Source organism: Camelus bactrianus, chromosome 35 (genome assembly GCF_048773025.1).
Source record: "Camelus bactrianus isolate YW-2024 breed Bactrian camel chromosome 35, ASM4877302v1, whole genome shotgun sequence".
NCBI classification, from domain to species: Eukaryota; Metazoa; Chordata; class Mammalia; order Artiodactyla; family Camelidae; genus Camelus; species Camelus bactrianus.
In genome coordinates, this window is record NC_133573.1 from 29,903,577 (window position 1) to 29,922,705 (window position 19,129).

At 56.1% G+C, this 19,129-nt stretch overlaps 1 long non-coding RNA gene across 1 annotated transcript; it reads right to left on the reverse strand.

Annotated features, from left to right (window-relative positions):
* Positions 1-8,320: 8,320 nt before the first annotated feature.
* On the reverse strand, positions 8,321-15,681 carry LOC141576007 (uncharacterized). Its single transcript, XR_012504171.1, has 2 exons — positions 14,774-15,681; positions 8,321-8,579 (listed from the first exon to the last, which is right to left on the reverse strand). It is a non-coding gene; the product is annotated as an uncharacterized LOC141576007 (long non-coding RNA).
* Between the last annotated feature and the right edge of the window lie 3,448 nt (positions 15,682-19,129).

Here is a 19,129-nt window from a genome sequence, read left to right on the forward strand (position 1 = left end):
AATCAAGAAAGGGTTTTGGTCTGTATCTTCAATGAAAGGTGAGTAATAATAACACTATTTACAGAAATTGGGAGGACAGGAGTTCAGATACAGTTGAGGGAGCAGATCCCCAGGTGACTGCTTTGTTTGAGACACCCGGTAAAATCAGGCAGGCTTCTCGCGTGAGCGGTTAGACCGACGGGTCTGGGCTAGAGGCAGCCATCTGGGGTTTTCCAGCATCTAGTTGGTAATTGAAGTCACGGGCTTAGATGAGTTCTTTCTGGGAGAGGATGTGGAAAAGAAGCAGGGAAGCCAAGCCAGCCGCTGGGTTTGGGCGAGCGGGGGAGGGTGCGGAGAGAGCTGGGAGGGGGTGACCCGCGTGTGCGCAAGAAAACCCAGAGGAGGCGGTTTCGGGGGCACAGTGACCGCTGCTTTCCCCTGCTGCCGCCAAGACGGGCGGGAAGAGGACGGGGAGTGGACCGCTGGGGAGCAGTAGCAGGGAGCCTCCAAAGACACTGAATGCAGACAGTTTATTTTGTTGGACGGAGAGTGGAAAAATAATGCACTTTTTTCAAGGGAGGGAACTTTTTTTAAGATGGGAGACGTGATGGTGTGATACCCATTAGAGAGAAAACAGGAGGAAAGGGGCGGATTTGAGGCAGCACGTTAGGGGCATCTCAGCCTCCACGGTCACACGAGCCTGTCCGCATAATGAATGTCCTTTTATGTGTACTTGTACTGCAGAATGCATGTGTACCACGTGTATATAATCCCCACCTGTGGGACACGCCCGGTGAGGCTGTGGACGTGGGCCCTACGTATGTACTCGGGGCCCTGATGGGTGCACCCGCCGTCTCCCTCTCTGCTCCTCTTCCAAGGGAAGGGGAAGGATGCTCTACCAGCCGTTTCCCAGCCCTGCCCTGCGGGACTGGGACTCAGGCTGTGGACTTGGCAGCTTCTCATTGGGTTTCAGTTTCTTCACCTGTGAATTCAGGTGAACAAAGCCCTGAACTGTGCTAGCTGGTTGCAAAACTAAAATGAAATAAGAGCAACAAAAAGAGAATTGACAAAGATGAGGCACTGTTCAAAGAGACGGTGTTGTCCACGTTACTGTTTTTGTTTTGTGTGTAGAGAATCAGAGCAAGCGAGATACTGTTTCAGAGGTTGTAGCCGTCCTTGCTTCATGCATGTGAATTGCTCACCCCGTGCAGTATTGTCCTTTGTCTTTGTTGGAAATAAAAGTCCTGCTGTAAAACCAAATGTTTTCCCGGAAGAGTTGATGCAAAAGTATTCTCCTAAACTTACTTAATAGAAGGCAGATTCCAAACAGGACTGAGAAAATAACTTCTTAACAATAAGAACAGGAAGGATGCAAAAGCATGTGTCCCTTGTGTCCTTACCTGACGGAGAGTCGCACCTCCCTTACGTACCAGGAAGAGCCCCCGGGCGTCCACTGACGAGCGAGACGACAGGTGTGCCTGAGGAGGACTGCGGGATGACCGCGGGGGGCTCACTGCAGGTTTGGGGGGGGGGGGGCGTAGCAAAAGAGACTTAAGTCAATGAAGCACCAAAGAACCTTATCGCACTGGGATCACCCCTCAAGGCCAACTTGAAGCGGAAGACATTCTAGGAGTTTTACGTCAAAGCAAAGCTTGTATCAGCTTTAGCTTCGGTTTACCTTGCAGGAATGACTGCGTTTTTCTCTGACACTGGGATTTTTCGTGTGTGCTGGAGAGAGGAGGAGGGACAGGTGATCCAAACGTAGTAGAGATGGGGCTTAAGGAATGTTCTTTTCACAACAACTTTTAGAAGTAACATTGTCTAAGAGAGGTGTATCTCATGCCTATTTGAACACAATTCTTTCAAGTGGGAACTTCTGACAAGCAAACATTGTTCTTGTCACTGTTGTTCGGATGTCATCTGCACACTGCGCGAAGAGCATCCGTTAATCATTCGGAAGCCTCTCGTCCCCTTCCGTCCCGTCGTCTAACACCTGAGATGCTAACGCGCAGAGCCATGTGTGAAGGGTGCTCTCCCGTCACAGAGGGGCCGCAGCGGCGGCTGGGGGCTCTCGGCCCTTTTACAATGAGCAGGCGGTCAAGGAGGAGCGAGGGGCTGTCCGTCACATCAGAGCTGTCCCTCCCACTGATTGTGGCCTCTTCTCAGTTGTTCACTTTTGTGCCAAACGCCCCTTTCCAGCGCGTGCCTCTCTCTGCCCTCGCATTGTGGCTGGTCCCCAAGGCTCCCGGGCAGGTGGGCCGCCTCCGCGCACGTGGACGGCCCTGCTCGCGGGGCCGGCGCGTCACCGTCTCCTGTTCGCGGAGCCCTTAGGTCACGGGTGAAGCCTGTGAGCTGGAACAGGAATGGCCGTGACGAGAAGCTACCTGCTTTACATGCTATTTCCTAGCCAGGACGGCTCTGCGGGCTGACTCCGCGCCGTACTTCCCCGCAGGCTGCAAAGCCATGCGTGGTCTGGGTGTCGCTTACACGGGGAAGAGTTAGCGCAGGAAGAGAGTCCTCTCCGCTTGAGTCGCGTGGTGGCCACCTGGCCAGTTCAGGTGCGGCTCGGTCTTCCCGCTCCCTCGCTCTGCAGGCAGATCTAGACGCGTTCTCTCAAGCCGGAATCCGGAGCTTTGCGTGGCCAGGGGGACGTCTGATGGGTTCGTAAGTCAGTCTGCCTATTACTCACCAGACCCTCTGGCCTTATTCGCCGTGGCCCAGGAGGGCTTTGGCCACTGAAGTCCTCATGGATGGAGGTCCCCCAGAGACCGGCCACATGCCGCAGAGCGGAACGCACGGTCTCTCCTGCTGTGCGAAGAAGAGACCCTCCCCCCTCCCCCCACCATCGGCCTGAGGAGCCAGATCGCTCCTGAAAGCCAGCGTCCCAGCTCCAGGCTAATGAAGACTTTCTTGCCCACCCTGTGCCCCCTAAACAGAGAGAGGAAGGTAACGAGGAAGACTCAGAAGCAGCCACCGCGTGAGCAGGCATGCAGGAGAACGGGCTTCCCAGCCAGCAGGGTGTCCCTGCTCCGTCATCACAGAAGGTAGCTGTTTAGAAAGAAATGTGGACTTTGCTCTCACCTAATGAGGCTCTGCCATTTTTAGACGCTGTCACACTGTGATCGCCACGGTTGCATTTGCAGATAACGGCAGCCGGTGTTGCGCGCGTTATTTTTAGCGTGAGGTCTAAAGTTGGGCAGCAGGGTCCTCCTGCCTCCCGAGGGTCTTGTTAAAATGAGCTGTGTCCCTGCAGAGGCGAGCTCAGGAAGCAGCATTTTCATTTCTTAATCAGCCTACACGCGTTGTTGTATGAGAAACAGTTCTGAGAACAAATCCTCTGTCAGGACCGTGGCTCCCACCTTGACAGCAAAATCCCAGTGACAAAGTGTTGGGAGGAAATGGTCTTCGACTGGACGACAACGAGAGTTTTCAGCTCTCTAATGAGGAAGCAAGGAGGCCGCTCCTCAGCTTGGAAGTTCCTGCCCCGTCAGACCGGCCTCTCCTTTGAATGAACCAGTATCACAGTGTGTTGCCACTTAATGAAGTTGTGAATATTCACCCTCATTTTGAGCCCAGGCTGAGCATTAACTGCTTCAAACAGAAAACGCTGGGATTCTGAGAACCCATTTGAAACTAGGCCCCTTTTGAACTAGTCAAAATTGATTTTATAACTGGCAAGCAGGCAGACCTGTGACAAAACAGAGCTCGGTCCCTCCGTGCTATTTCACCGTGCTACGCGGTGTCTCACTGCCGAGAGCACCCCCAGAGTCTCACGCAGAGGTCCCTGAGTTCAAGGCAAACGAGCGCGACTCTGTGATGAGTGCCGCGTTCCGCCTCCTGCAGTCACAGTGCAGGCCGCTTCATCGAGCTGTGGTGGTGTGGCGGTCTGGCCCAGCCGCCCCCTCCGACTCTGGTTCTTCCATTCTGGGTGAGCCTGGGAGCCCATTCCTTTGTGGTGGAGACGACAAAGCCAGGTCTACCTCAAGACACTGACCCGAGACCTGCCCTTGGGAGGTCATTGTGTTCGCAGATGGCGGCTCACCCGGACACCAGGCTGCGCTGGAGGCCAGGTGCCAGCGTCGGTGCAGCCGGAACGACTTGTTCTGTGTGGCACTGAAGTGGGTCAGTGTCCCTGATGCTCTGTCTAGCAAACTGACGGTGAAGCTGACCGTGCCCTGTTGAGGAGAACTAGGTTCTATGGGTTGGTTCTGTTGAGAAGAGCTTCTCAGGGGAGGAGGAGTTGAAAGATCAATAAAGAAAGGGCTCTGAGCAAGGTCGATGCTCGATGTTTTGTTACTATCCTGGGACCGCCCCCCCTAAACCGACACTTGGCCAAGGGGCCTTGGTGAGGCCCGGAGTGTCTGTTCATAGAACTGAGCGGCCAGAGGAAGCAATCAAACTAGTGGTCAGAGGCGGTGGTACCGCCAGCCCCGCCCGTCGTCGTGGGTCCTGGGTAACAGCCACACGCTGCAAAGTAGGAAGAAGAGAAACGAGATGAGCAAGTGGCCAAGAGGAAGCAAAGCCACCCCCCCCCCCAGAGGCAGCAAAGTAGGTGGCCACTGGGACCTAACGGTCTGCTTGGTGTGTGGGGATTGATCTGGGAACCAAGCAAACAGAAACAAACCCTTTGGCAAGTTGGGAGTTAGGGGACCAGTTACTGGCACAGTGCTGGCCAGCAGCCAGGCCGCCGTGCACTCAGCGGCCCGAGTTTGCTGGAACTGATGCACGAGGACAGCCCCGCTGTTGTCGGGCGGGCCAGAGCTGCTTGACGTTGACGTCTCAAGATGAAAGCCTGGAAGAGTCTCTGGCCCTTCAGCCAGCGGCCCTCTCTCTGTGTCCCAGGTCCATGACATGGAAGGACTAACTGCCCGCCCGTCCCGACAGGACTCACAGACACAGCTGTCTGCCCACCCGCGGCCAGTCCCCGGGGCTGCTGATACAGGCTGTGCTGGTGCTCAGGGAGGCGCTCCTCGCTCCCACAGTGGACTGCGGACGTGTCCAGAACAACCAAGGGTCAGGGGCAGCCCGTGTGAACATACACTGTCACGCAGTCAGTTAACCAGGGGGCGTGGCCTGCCGTGTACCTACCAGCCCTCTCTGCCGACTGGGTCGCGCTGCCGGCGGCCATCAGTGTGGTTAGTCCTCACCCAACCCCAGGCGTGGGATCGAGGGCAGGCCTGGCAGGAAAGAGGTGGCCCTGAGCCGTCTCATCCTCGGGTGCCCGAGTCCTGCCATGGACGGGAGGTGGCCAGCGCGTGCCACAGGCAGGCACTGCCCTCGGACTGTGTTCACCTGTCTCTCCTTTCCCTTCTTCTCTTGGCCCTCCTCCCTCTGCTGTCCTCGAGCCTCCAGAGCTTTTCTTGTGAGCTGTGATTTCTCAGGAGAGTGACAGACTGGGGTGTTCTAGACAATGATGGTCCTGGCTAAACAGTGTCACTGAATTATTTCCTTTTTCTTGCTAAGTTCTCTGTGAACTGTGAGCTCATTTCTCTGTCTTGTAGCCGTCCGCAGAGGGCAGTGAGCCCAATCAAACATGCCTCTCGTGTTTGCAGACTGTCCCGGGTCTTGGGTCATCATTCCTAGTATAAATCTCGTTGACGTTTAGATTAAATGTAGAGCAGAAGTTTATTCTGGGAAGAAGCAACCTGGGGACACACATTCGGTGTGGTTTCTGAGATCAGCCTGAAACGTGACGTGATTTTTCTCTTTCTTCGACTTACAGAAGGTGACAGGGCAGCGAACATGTGGGCCAGCTGATCCTTCTGATCAGCAGAGTCTGGTTCATCCGAAAAGATGTCCTTTTCATCTCGGCCCTTAAAACACGTAAGGCTCAGCCCCTTGCTGAAGACCAGCCTCTCGGAGCGCGACAACTTTTTGTGTGGCTTTGAATCCAGCTCACGCCAAAGGCAGGACGCGCAAGACAGACAGCTTTTCTCTTCAGGTTAATTGTGAAGAATCTCTTAAACAGCCCCCCACCGCAGAGAGCCCCGAGCGCCATCTTCCCTGTTTGCAGATGTTCATTTGAACAGTCAGAACCGCTACCTACGCCGCCCCCAGGTACCTGCCCCCGGCTGTGTGTGTCTGATATGAAATAAGCCTGGGTTATCCTGGTGGCCCTAAGTCAGCACCTGAGACGTGACACTTGGAGCAGACATCTCGTGATGGTTCTGATGAGGCTCTGGAACCTTCCTCCCCCTCTGAGTGCAAAAATGTTTGTGTAAAATCAGATCAAATAAAAGGTCTCTCCCCGGTCCCTCGGCAAAATCATCTTTCACTTAGTGAAGTTAAGCAAATATTGGCCTGGCTCTGTAGGGTTTAACCTTTCGAATGTGCACTGTGAGTTTATCCTTTGTTTAAAAAAGAAAAGGCACTTTGAAATCATGGTTTCGCCTCTCTGAGGAGTTTATTCTCTGCCAGTCTCCGAGGAGGCCCCTGCTCTGCTGTTAGGTCTGGGTGGGGAGCTGGACGAAGATGAGAGATAGACGGGGAAGCCGCCTTACAAGCAGGCCACACCGAGCGAAGGATGCGGAAGGGGGCGTGGGGGCGCTCCTCATGCATGTAAACTTCCACTGGAGAGCATCAGCGCAGCTTTAAAAATAGAAGTAACGTTTGCTAAAAATAGTATCGACTGCAAGTGTTTCCAGTGAGAGCAAAACAAAAATCAGGCCATTGGGATATTTCAAAAACATGATGGTGTCAGTTGTGCTAAGGTGGCGTGTGGAGAGGACACGGGGGCCGTGCGTGTGCTGGACCCTCAGCCGGAGCTATCCTGCCACTGCTGGGCCTGGAGGAAACCACCCTCCCTGAGGGGCCCCGTTAGAAACTGGAATTTTTGGAAACATTACAAAATGTTGGGAAATACAGTCACCCACCGAGGGGAGGCATTCCAGGTTGCAGGGCGTGGATTTGCTCCTCAGAAGCACGTGCTGGTGAGGACGTGAGGTGGGAGGCAGGACTGGGGTGGGGGGAGGTCTCCCAGGGTGCTGAGGGCGGGAGGCGCAGACCCTGGCAGTGGACCAGGCCTCCCCTCCGAGGGGAGAATGGCTGATTCTGAGAAAGTGGAGGAGGCAGCGTCCACCAGCACCTCGGCACCACCTTCCTGCCTGGCTCGCCCAGGCTGCACTTGCAAGGGCATTGTGGCCACAATGTCCACCTGCGCAGACAGAGGAGGCAGTTGTCAGGTGCCGTGGCTCCAGATCCGAGGCCACAGGAAGCTGCTCAGAAATAGGGGCACTGGGTCCCGCCTTCCGGGCCAGACTTTGTGTGCGGATGTTGGTGCCCTGCGGTTCGTCCATGGAGCACCCCCGTTCTCACGGAGGGAGGCACGCGCCTCTGCTGGCTCCCCCCTGTCAGGCCGTGGGCAACACGAGACGTTCAAGATCATTGTAAAAACTCAGTGAGAAGAGAATAGAGTGAAACTTTCCCCTAAAGAATAAAACTGCTAAATAACTTTTGACCCCTTTGAAAAATAGTACAAGCAGCTCAAGATAAAAAAAAAAAAGGCAAGAGAGACTATGCTGTGTGACCAGCAGTGAGCAGGCAGGCTGAATGGTGACAAAGTATGTGCTTGGAACAAATAAAGGATACTGTGCTTTTATCTTTAAAAACTTTTTTTTTTCTCATGTGAACAGCCAAGAGTTGGCCATTGCTTCCCCACTCCAAACCATCTCTTTAACATGGAAAGAGGATTTCTGTACTTCATTATCTGCATGGAGCTTACTGAAAACCAAATTTCTGTTTTTTTCTGTCAGAAAAACATAAGCACTCATATTATTTTATTAGACTTGATGAAAAGTGGTGATTGAGTGCGGGGACCTTGACTCTCATTGCGCTGCCCAGCCGTCAGCATGCCCCTGCTGGTTCTCCTTCGGCTTCTGTTTCCTCATTGCAGGTGAAGAGACAAAGGAACCAAATCCTCTGATAAACAGGGATGTGACAGATCAAGTGATGATAGGTACACACAGAGGTGGCAGAGGAGACGGAAGAGGGAGACAATGGATGCGAGCTACTTGGTGGTGAATAGATGGTGGAGCCGTAACAGGCGATAGAGACAGACAGAGGACAGACAGACACACGACAGACACGTGGGTGATGGGTGGGTGGGGATGGATGATTAAATAATGATCAATAGAGAACAGATTGTTAGTTAGACAGACAGACAGACAGGCATGTCAGCTGAGCGCTGACCTACAGCCCTGCCCCCTGCGTGACGGCGGGTAGTCCCAAGGAAGGATGTCAGCAGCCATTCACAGAAGAAGCTGCAAATCCTCAATATCAGATTAATCCCGGTGTTAAACTATTATCCCAAATTATAAGCTGATGCAGAAAACAGACCAACGACTCTCTTTAAAATAACTTTTTAAGAAAGAAAACACGGTGGATACATTTCACCAAGTCGTCATTGACGTCTGAAGGTGTGTGTGTGTCAGAAAGCCCACCAGGCCCCTGCGGGCGCGCTGCCTTGCTCTGCCTTGCTGGACACGCCGACGTTACTGAAGGGCTGTGAACATCCTTGGGCCCGGGGACTCTTCCTTCTGTCATGTGTGCCTTCTGGTTAAGTCTCTCCTGATCCGTCAGCTGAGATTCCCGCATGGGTGCGACTGTGCAACAGAAATGCAACAGAAAACTGTTTTTGAGAGACTGAATGCCAACAGTAATATTTGCAGATGTAAAGTGTCTAAATTTGTTTAGCTTAAACAGAACTGAACGCTTGGAAAGGACAAAGAAAAAACGTGCCTTTTCTATCAAGCTCGTGTTCTGACTTTGCAGACAGCTATATTGTAGCGGTGAGCACCCTCAAAGCGCCCCCGGCCGGGGAAGCTGAGCTGCCCGGCAGGAAGGGAGCGGCGCGGGGGGCGGGCGTGGGGGGGGGGCATGCGGGGGGGGGGGGCGGGGTGACCGCTCACATTTCTGTCACTTACCCCTGGGGTTCTGCACTTTACCGTCTATTGTGCTTATGTTTCCCTTTGAATACGTGGCACACGGGTATTTTACAAAGCGGAAAATATGGATTGACAAAGAATTTTTCATTATTTAGAAGAAATATAGGATTTAAACTCTGGTCGTGCATTAAGATCCATTTAATTTGTACACTCGGGAGGCCTCGTGTTTAGGGATCCAAACTGACACATTTGGTACGCTTTGATAGATATCCTTGAAAAATACAATTTCAGACTTTATGAAAACGTAGACGTTGAACAAAGCAAGAATTTAAACCATTATGTTAAAAATGTCCTCAACTTCCCAAGCCTGACAAAGAAAAACAAAAACACAGTCAGCAAACCAGGCAGTGTTGGCGGCAGCTTCTGTCCGGCCAGACGCACAGCCCGAGCGCCACTGGGGAGGGCGGCTCCTGGGGTAGCCAGTGTGTGTGTCGCTGTCTGAGCAGGTGCTCGACTTCGAGGCTCTGGGAAGTGGGGTTTGAACGGCAGGTGCCAGTGGCCACTGGACTGAGACTGAATTTCATCAAAATCGGCAGAAGAAGGGAGGGAAAGGTTGGTGTGCCTGAGCTGCAGGAATGGCTGGAGTGGTGGCGTCTTCTCTCGGATGGTCACGTTTCCAGCGGCAACAGACAGGTCCGTCCTGCCCCCCGCCAGCCGCTCCCGCATCAGATTTAGCAGCATTGGGAAGCAGCTAATTGCTTCCAAACCTTCCAAACGGCGTCGCCATCCATGCTGAAGAGTCTCCACGCCTGTCGTGGTTTGAGGCTTGGAATCCAGGGCCGCAGGGCTGGCTGACCGGCATGGGGGAGCTCGGCCAGCCCTGAGATGGTCTGGAGGGAGGGGAGAGAAGGCTGGGGACCGTCGCCGCACGGTGAGACAAGGGAGATGGTGGTGGCGATGCTTCGGAAGCTTAGAGGAAGGAGGATGCGGTTGGCTGGGGGGAGAAATGTGGGGAAGGTGCTCTCCTCTCCTTTGTGCACGCCCCCAGTCAGAAGTGCGGCCACTGCTCCAGGACCAGCAGAGCTCAGTGGCAACAGCTGTCGCGCTGCGGCTCTGCCCTCTGGCTGGGTGGCTGCCCCATCCGCCTGGACAGTGCACAGGCCAGGACTTACCCTCGCCACCAGCTCTGTGCTTTTGGCGAAGACGTGAAACCTCCGAGCATCAGTCCCCAACTAAGATGAGGACGTGCACCTGCCCTTCTCGTGGGGTTTTGGTGAGGATCAAACAGGCAGAAAGGCTTAGGGACCGCTGCCGACGGCTCAGAGTCTGCTGACGCTTCCCTCCCCTGGCTGCTGCCCAGCACCAGATGCTTGAGGTTTCAGCCCTTACCCGGCGTTGAGCAGAAAATGAGCAAGACCCTAAGCCTTCCTGAGAAGCTTAGCACCTCGGTGGCACACAGGCTCCCAGCAAAGGTGGTAAAATGACCACGAGGTGTCCAGGCCGCAGGGCAGGATCTGCCCTTTGCCTCAACGTGAGAACCAAGTATTCTGTTCCAACTATGGACGCACAGCTCACACACCAGTATGTGGAACATAAAAAGTGACATTAAGTTACTGTATCCACAAGGTTCCTAGCCTCGAATCGATGAGCCCGTAGACTCCTGTAGTCAGACATTTGCTGCCAGAATGCCTTTAGTTTTGCGATGCTAAACCAGCCACTTTAGTTATTTCAGAATCTCGGCCAGTCACCCAGTTGCCGCTGATCTGCACACACGTCCGGATGGTTGTACCTGATACGGACAGGCTCCTGGAGAAGGTTAACTGAAAACACCACCAGAGAGCTCGCTCGCTTGCACTTTTAACTAAATGTCTCTGGGAAGCGTGTGACTAATAATTAAGCATCGTTCTGTCATTTTAGACAATAGCTCTAGCCAGTAAGTGCACGTGGCCTCACGGGCTTTCCAAGCAAATGTCCAAGCCTCCAGGGGCCGCCTCTGTTTTCATAATTCATATCGCTTGGGGCTTAATCCTAAAATTACTTGATTCTCGTACACCACAAGACAGTCTGTTTTCCACATGACTACAAGTCACGAACAACAAATCTGCCAGGCCGGACCTCACCGTACCAAATACGTGTGTTTCTGAGAGGTTTTAGGCCAAACGTAGCAACTTGACACAATTCAGCCAGCTTTACTGTTTCAGGGAGCCTGCGCTGAATCACTCAGATAAGTGCTGACTGACATCACCATCTTCTCATTAACCACCAGGAGACTGTCCTTTACCAGTCGTGCAGCTTCAGCTGCAAAGTTGATTTTGCCCTTTTTTGGTAAAGTATTTCACTCTGGGGCCTCATGCGCAAAGATGAGAAGCCAAATTGAATTAAAAAATTGTCTAAGAAAATGTTTCTCCCTCCCAATGGACCTTAATTTTTGAAATAAACACTGAATCTTTGGGAAGCTGAAACTGCTTTTCCTGCAAGCCACTGTCCAGGTACAATAATCTAAAACCACAACTGGGGTCGGGGTTCCACACCCACCCTCTCGCTTTCTCCAGGGTTCTCCTCGGTTTCTGTGAAAACAGCCAGACGCCCCAGCCGATCACAGAGCACAGACTGCCCGAGAGATGGGCTGAGTCACAGTTTCCTCCTCTCTCCTCCAGATCGCTGCTCACTCACAGGAGCAAAGCAGGAACCGCGGAGAAGGAGTCCGCAAGCTGCTCTAATCACAGGCTTGTGTCCAGCAAATCTGTCCTGAAAGGGTTCTTCTTATAGTAAGAATAGATTGGCAGCGCATCACTGGAATGAACATGCTGAAAAAATCGGTTCAACCAAATAAAGGGAAACCAGTACAGAACAAACAGGTCATTCGTCCGCAGCCCCCGCCTGCCGACGCAGCAGCTCAGACCCAGGAAGCGTCCCGGAGGAAACGGATCCAAGCGTCACCCCACCCTGGACCCGACTTTCTTCTCCCCGTCTGTTGTCCCCTCATCTTACACAGACTGAGTCGGCGCACGCCTGCCCCAGTCCTCACCGGGACGGTGCTCATGGGGTGGGTACTAACATTAGCTGTGTATTTGCTATTAAAAAATACTTATTTTAGATCATAAGTAGTTTCATCAAAAAAAAAAAAAAAAAAAAAAAACTAGAAAATGAAGGAGGGAAGGAAGCTGATGGTTTGCAGGCCTTTGGACTCAGGCCGAGCCGCACGCCGGCCTTCCTGGGCCTCCGGCTCGCAGATGGCAGTCGAGGGCCGGCTTGGCCTCTGGGGCTGTGCGGGTCAGCTCCTGTGGGGGCTCCCTCTGTCTCGTCGGTCCTGTTCTGGGGACCCCAACTCACACCGACCCTGCCGCCCACCAGGTGCAAACCCTCCTGCAGAGAAGGAGGGACAGACAGTCTGTTCATCTCTCTGCCCCCGCAGCAGTGCCTCCACAGAACAGGGGCCCGGCACGTGTTCTGTAAAATGAATTGAAATTATTTTTTTTTAAAAAAAGCCAGAGGCTGCATTTCCTCAGCTCTCTCACGAAACCTCTCTTCTGTCTCTTCCTCTGATGTCAGGCCAGCGTCTGCAACACAACAGAAATGGACGGTCAGGGGAATCTGGCTTCCTGGGGAGTGGTGGCTTTTACCGGTGAACGAACGTCAGAGTCAAAACTTGAGCACAGATCACGGCCTCTGGGAGCCCAGGACAGCGGGGTGCCCACCAAGGCTGGCGCAGTGACTGCGTCAGCTGGAAGGAGCGCCCATCGCCCGGGAGCTGCAAGGGCCTGTCACGGCCCGGCCCGCGCCACCCGGGCTCCGTCCTCACCGCAGGTCACATGCAGTCACTGTGCACGTCGGACTCATCCTGTCTGGCAGCAAGTCGGGCCCTCGGGAGGTGACGAAGCCCCCGGGTCTGCCTCGACACCACAAGAGCCTGTCACCCTCCCGGGCCTCTGTGCGGCCTGGTGACCTCGCGTTTGACCGTGGGGCCCTCTGAGCTGTCGCCCAGGCTGTGGTTTTCTTCCCACTTCTCAGCTCAGGTAGCTACCAGGGGACCCTGCCACCTGCCGGCCTGGTGCAGCCCCGTAACCTCACGATGAGGGTGGCGGTGGACTTGAGTCCGCGTGGCCTGGAGCCCCGGGTTGGCCACGCAGTGACTGGTGGGTGCTCCTGCGCCAGCGCTCGCCGCGGCGTCCCAGCCCTCGTCTGCTCCCCGCGGGAGGACGGTCCTCATTCTGTCACCCAGATGCTGCTGTTTAGAAGCAATTTGTGCCGCACACAGTGCTTCCTAAAGGCGTGCTGTTGGGCTCGAGGACAGGCTCACCAGTGTGGAGTCGGGCAGACCAGCGCCCGCCAGGGCCGGGGCCCCGGGAGCTGGCCTCCTCTTGCTCCTTCTGGGGGCAGCGCTGCAGAGCCCGGTACTTCTGCGGCGGGAGTCCTTCTTCTTGAAAGGATGTTAAGCACGAGGTCAGCCAACGTGGATGCCTGTGGCCGGCGGGGTTGGAATGACCTCGTTCTGGGCATCCTGACACCGAGACTAAGAGGTTAGGGGACACGTGCTGCCCCTTTCTGTGCTGAGGCACCGGCCCCTCCTCGGGGCTCTTGCAGGAAAAGATTTCGTGTGTCAGGGAAGTCGAGGAACATGTTATTGACTTGACAGCAGACGGAGGCTGTTAAGAAAATTTGCTAAAATAAACAGTGAACCTGCGCCCTGCAGGAAGGGTGAGACTGCCGTAATGACTAGTGAGGCGACTGGAGAGCAGGCGAAGCGTCCTCACCGTCCTCACCGCAGGGAGCCGCCCGGCCCCGGCGTCAAGAGGGCCCTGTTGACGGACAGTTGAGGCAAGTAGTGACAGGGACGTGGGATATAAAACCTAGTTAAACAGAGAAAACGGAGAGACCGTTAGCCTGTGAGTGCTGTCCGTAAGAGGTGTCTGAAAGGCCTTGTTAAGTCCGTAGTGCAGTGGGGGGCCCTGAGGCGCCCCTCGAGGAGGAGCGGGGAGCAGGGGCCCCTCGGTGCCTCCCGTCCCTGAGACAGGACACCTGTCTTTCCCGATGTCCTCCTCTCAGCCAGACGCGGCTCGTAGGGCAGGGCTGGTCCCTGCGACTCTCCCTCTCCCCAGTCTGCGTGTGAGTGTGCGTGCGTGTGAGTGAGCACGTGTGGCCGTGTCCCCGCTGCCCCCCGCTGGAGGTGGCGGTGAGCGTGCGGAGCCCGGAGCCTGCAGGTGCTGAGCGGGAGGAGGCCGCGTGCGCGTCCCGGGCGTGCACGTCACTTGCAGCGCGCTGGTCGTCTGTTCTGGGTCAACATGCTGCTCCACGACCGCGCGGCAAGCTGACCGAGCCCAGGGCGTTCGCCGGGAGCCCTGACAAGCCTGCTTTCCCTCGGCGCACGGCCCGTGGGGTCTCCACGGAAAGGAGGGGCCGCCTGGCCGGGCACGCTCCGCTGCCATGGCAACGGGGAGTCGGCCCCACCAGCACCACAGCCGTGCATCGCCAGTTCAGTGCTCCACTAAACACAAAATAATCCCTCCTTTATGATTCTGGGCCGGATTTCTGGAAGTGTGAGCCCCCTGTGGCAAGTGCCAAACTGCAGAATAAAACCGCGGGAAAAACTGTGACCCATGCAGAGCGGCCGTGGTTTCGCACAAAGTAGCCCGCAGGTGTTTGTAATTGGTCTTAAGGCGGTGGCCCAGGGGTGTCTGTGGCCTTAGGGAGCAGCTCCCCAAACCCAGGGTCAGGCGTCTCCGGCTGGAGAGCGGGTCCAGGACCCGCCTGAGTCCTCGTGGCATCTGCACGAGAAGGAGGGGACCAGGCAAAGCCCAGGCCGGGAGGCGGGCGATCACCCCTCGAGGCAAAGCTCGGGAACCACGGCCCAGAGAGGCCGGGCCCTGGTGGGCTTGCCTGGAGGGAAGCCCCCCGCGTCCCTCCAGACCCACCTCGCTTCCTCCTGCGTGTTCAGAAAGCATCCTGTTTGGGGGCGAGGCCCCGTGCTGTCCCTCAGTTGTAGCGCCGGACCTGTCCTGGGCAGGAGCGTCTTCCGAACCTGCTTCTGCTGCAGCTCCTCTCCACTCCGTCTGGTTGAGGTCGGAAACTCATGCTGACTTGGACTTGAACTTGGTTAAATACAGACTTGCTGGGAGCCTCTGCTTCCTGGGTTTTCTGAGAGGAAGCAGGGAGACTGGAGAGAGCCCACAGCCTCCTGACCACACCCCCGAGGTGCCTGTGCGCGGCCAGGCCCCCCCCCCCAACACCAAACGAAATTTGGAACCCTCCCAGGCCGCCCTCGGGGGTCTGTGGGGACGGGCTGTTGGGGGTGAGGCTGCTCGCCTCTGACTGGGCGCAGTCGTGAGCGAGGCCGCGCACACAGAGGACACACCCGCCCGGATGAGCTTGGAAAGGGCACTTCCTGCACTTCAGAGCCGGGGTCTCACTAAATGCTGGAGTAATTCTACGCCCCCCACCGACAGTCATCGCATCGCTGCCGGGAAGGACGGCTCCCTTCACTCTGGTCGTGTCCCCAGAGGCCGTGGCTTCCATTCTGAGGACACTGGCGACACCTCCTGGGCTCTCGGGGAAGCTTCGCACCGGTATGTGTGGATGCCCAGGTCAGGGAGTGGGTGTGCGTCCCCGGTCCTCACCGTTACCTTGGGCACTGGGGCCTGAACATCGTTTAGTGGTGGCTGGTTAATACCTGGATGCAAATGTGCATGTCAGAGGGAAAACGAACCCCCAGGTCTCTGAAAGGTTGGGCCTCCCATAAGCACCTGTGTCTGGGTGAACCTTGACTTGTTCATGGTTCAACGGCAGGGCATCCTCAGGTCACCGAGCAAAATGACCTGGAAGCCTCCCCTCCATCCCCTAGGCCCCCTGATTTCCAGCAGTGCAGGTGGTCACAGAGTGGGATGGGGCACCCCTGCCCCTTTCCCTCTGCCCGGGAGTCTCAGCCTGAGCCAAGCTCTCCACCTGCCCTGCTCTACCTCAGCCTCCTGTGAATGGCGCCACAGTGACAATTGACACAGGGTTGCATCCACACGGCTGGCAGGTGTGTGGGGACGGCAGCCCTGGATCCTGGGAGTGGTCTGTACCTGGCTGACCCAACCCCCTCCTGATGTCGTGGACTGAACACTCCTTCTGCTTGCGGTGGCCAGGGGGCTGGTGACCATCGAGACAGTTCCAAGAAGCAGGAGCGTTGCCTGCGCCCCCCGCCAGCAGACTCGCCAGCACCGGTGTAGACGAGACTCTTCTCCCACTGGGTTAGAGCAGACATACGTGGGTGTCATGTCACTCCGTTCCGCACCCAGCCGCAGCTCCCTCCTGGAGCCTGCCCTTGGAAAGCTGTTCTGTTGTGAAAAAGTGTGGAGAGAACACAGGTTCCACGTGCTCACCGTCAACCACACGTGGTATAAGCTTGGAAACATCAACAGGGTCTTCATCGGGAGCAGAACACCTGCCTGCGGCGGCGCAGCCCAGCCTGGTGGCGTCACTCTGAAAGGGGTGGCCGGCTACAAGCCACCGCCCCGCACGGGCCGTGGGCTGCCTCGGCTCTGCCCCTGGCATCAGAGAACATGAGTTCTCAGGAGGAAAGAGCCTCCTTTCTGGCCCCTTTTAAAGTCCCGACTCCTGGGTGGCCCACGCCTGAACTCGACACTCACCCCTTCCCCCAAGTTTACTCTCACGGTCCAGCCTGGAGTCTCTGTCCCCACGATGACAGCACCCGAGGGCTGCCCGGCCGGCAGAGGACAGTACAGTGTTGGGGGGGAGCGATTCACCAGCATCTTCCCTCCATCCCCCAACTCCAGCCAGCGCCCTTTGAACGCTGACCTCGGTGCCCCCAGCCACCTTGTCCTGCTCGGGAGTCCTCCCGCCTCCCCCTGGCCGTGCAGGGCAGACTCTGTGGTCTCTCCTGCTTGTGCCCCGAGGCCTCCACGCAGGAGGGGCACCTGCCTTCACTGGCAGGGCTGCAGCTGTGCCGCGGCTGCGGGAGGCGGCGGGGCTGCTGGCACATGGGGAGGGCTGCCGGAGAGGGAAGGGCCCCCTGCCCCCGGACTGGGACGCACCTCCTGTCCCGTCCTGGACCCAGGTCCTGGCCTCGTGCCAGGAAGCAGCTGTTGAGCCAGCGAACAAGTGAATATGGATGAATGAGCGAGTGGATGAAAGAGTAAAGGAGCGAGTGAGGGAACAAGCGAACGCGTGAAGAACGCGGCGACGGGGAGCCAACACCGGATGGATGGGTGCGTGAGCGGGCACCAGACAGCTGAGTGACGGCTGACCTAATAAACAGACGAGTGGACGGACGGACGGACAAGTGGACAAATGAGCAAACGCAGGAAGGAAGGAAGCAGCAGCCATTTCTGTGCTGACTTTCCGGCCCCCGGCCCCCAGCGCCGTCCACTCAGGAGCCCTGCTGCTGCCCCACCTTGAGCCACCGCCCCACGAAGACCTGCAGATGGAGGAGGGCTCTTGGGGCAGCAGGGTGCCCACAGAGGTGGCAGCGGGGCCGTCGAGAGGCGGGTGAGGTGAGTGAGGGACGTGCCTGGCACGAAATCTCAGTCATCTAGATAAATGCCATTTTAATGCTGTATGTGAAAAATCAGAATTAATGCAAAACCCATGACAAAAAAAAATTTAAATACAGACAGGATTACTATTCCTGATTTTTTTTTTGCCCCAGGCTCCAATATGGCTCATTACAAAACTGTCTTTATGTCAAATTCTGATATTTTGTTCATCATGATCTTTTGCATGAATGTTCATATTTGAACATGTTGCATGGGGACAGTATTTGTCTCCATTTCTGAGAGTTGTTTGGGCTTTTTTGTTTGTTTTTTTCTTTTGTTTGGTGCCTCCATAAATGTCACGCCCCAGGGTGGCTCAGCCCCGGTGGCAGTGGCTGCACCCCACCCCCAGACAGGGCTGTTTTGGGGGGACAGAATAAGAGAGCCCCTCCTCCCCCACTGGTGACAGAGGCTTACACGCTCCCTGCAGGAGGATTTCACCCCAGGTTGTTGTACCTTCATGGCTATTAACGTCCTTCCAAGCAAAGTGCTAAAATTGTGATAGAGAAATAGAAACCCCTTTCGCCTTTGTGAAGAATTGTTATTGCTGCAGAATGTATGAATTGCAAAACACCGGAACAGAAAGATTTGCAGTGCGTTTCTGTCACACGGCGGAAGAACAGAAGTTACTGAAATTTAGTTCAATGTTGCTGACGGCACACGGCGCCTTCACGCCTGGCAGGGACCTCAGCTCTGCTGCAGCAGCAAGAAAGTGGCGCTCCTCAGCACAGCCCTGGAACCTGCGGGCGGTTCAGGGCAGAAAAGGGAGAAGGTGACAGCGGGGAGGCCCCCTTGGCTGCAGGAGCCGAGGGCGTCAGGGGTCAGAATGTCGCCAGGCGCGGGCCGGGCCGGGCGTGCTGCCCAGGGCCCCTCCTGCAGCCCGCCTGAGGCTGAGCCGGAGCATCCCCGTCCGTCTCACGCCCCGCACACCGACCAGCGTTGCTGACGCGGAGCCCTTCGCCACTGAGAGTGCGGGGCTGGGCTTCACCCACGGTCGTCCTGGGAAAAGCACCCAAATGCGTGGCATTAATGGATTGCTTCCTGAAGGTGGTCTTCCATCGTCTTGAGAGGCGGTGAAGGCGCTGCCTCTGCCCTGTGAGGTCCTGGAGGTGGGAGAGGGCGTGAGAAGCGAAGCTGAGATGATGGTGGGAGCTGGCCCGTGTCAGAGCGCGCGCCAGCAGGGCCGCTGCCTTAGTCCCCAGGGGTGGCGTTGACAGGCACCGTGGAGGGGCAGTGGGGGTACAAACAGCAGGCTTTGATTTCTCAAGTTCCAGAGTCCGAGGGCCAGGATCAAGGCACCAGCAGATGCCATGCCTGGTGAGAGCCCGCCTCCTGCTGTTCCGCGTGAGTCCGTCTCCCCTGGGCCTGGGCCCGAGCTGGAATCGGCTTCCCCGTGGCGTTCCCATGGAACCTCGCCTGGGGCCCTGCCCTGCTGGGAGACACCGGGGACACTCGTGCCTTTTGCATGGTTTTCCCGAAGTCGTGCGTCCGAAACCCTGAGGGTCACAGAAGCATTGTGCTGGGCTAACATTTTGGTGGATTCTCTCTGTTCCTGCCTTTCCCTCAGGTCGCACAGCCCTGGGTTTTTGTCTCAAGTCTTGATGGCACAGAGCCGCTAGGAGAGAAACAATAGTGGCACATTCCTAGCTCTTGACTTTCAAAAGCAAAGGTGTAGGCACAAAACAATAGATTTGGAAGGACATTTTTTGTCTGTGAGAGCCAGCTTTTTTCTCCCCC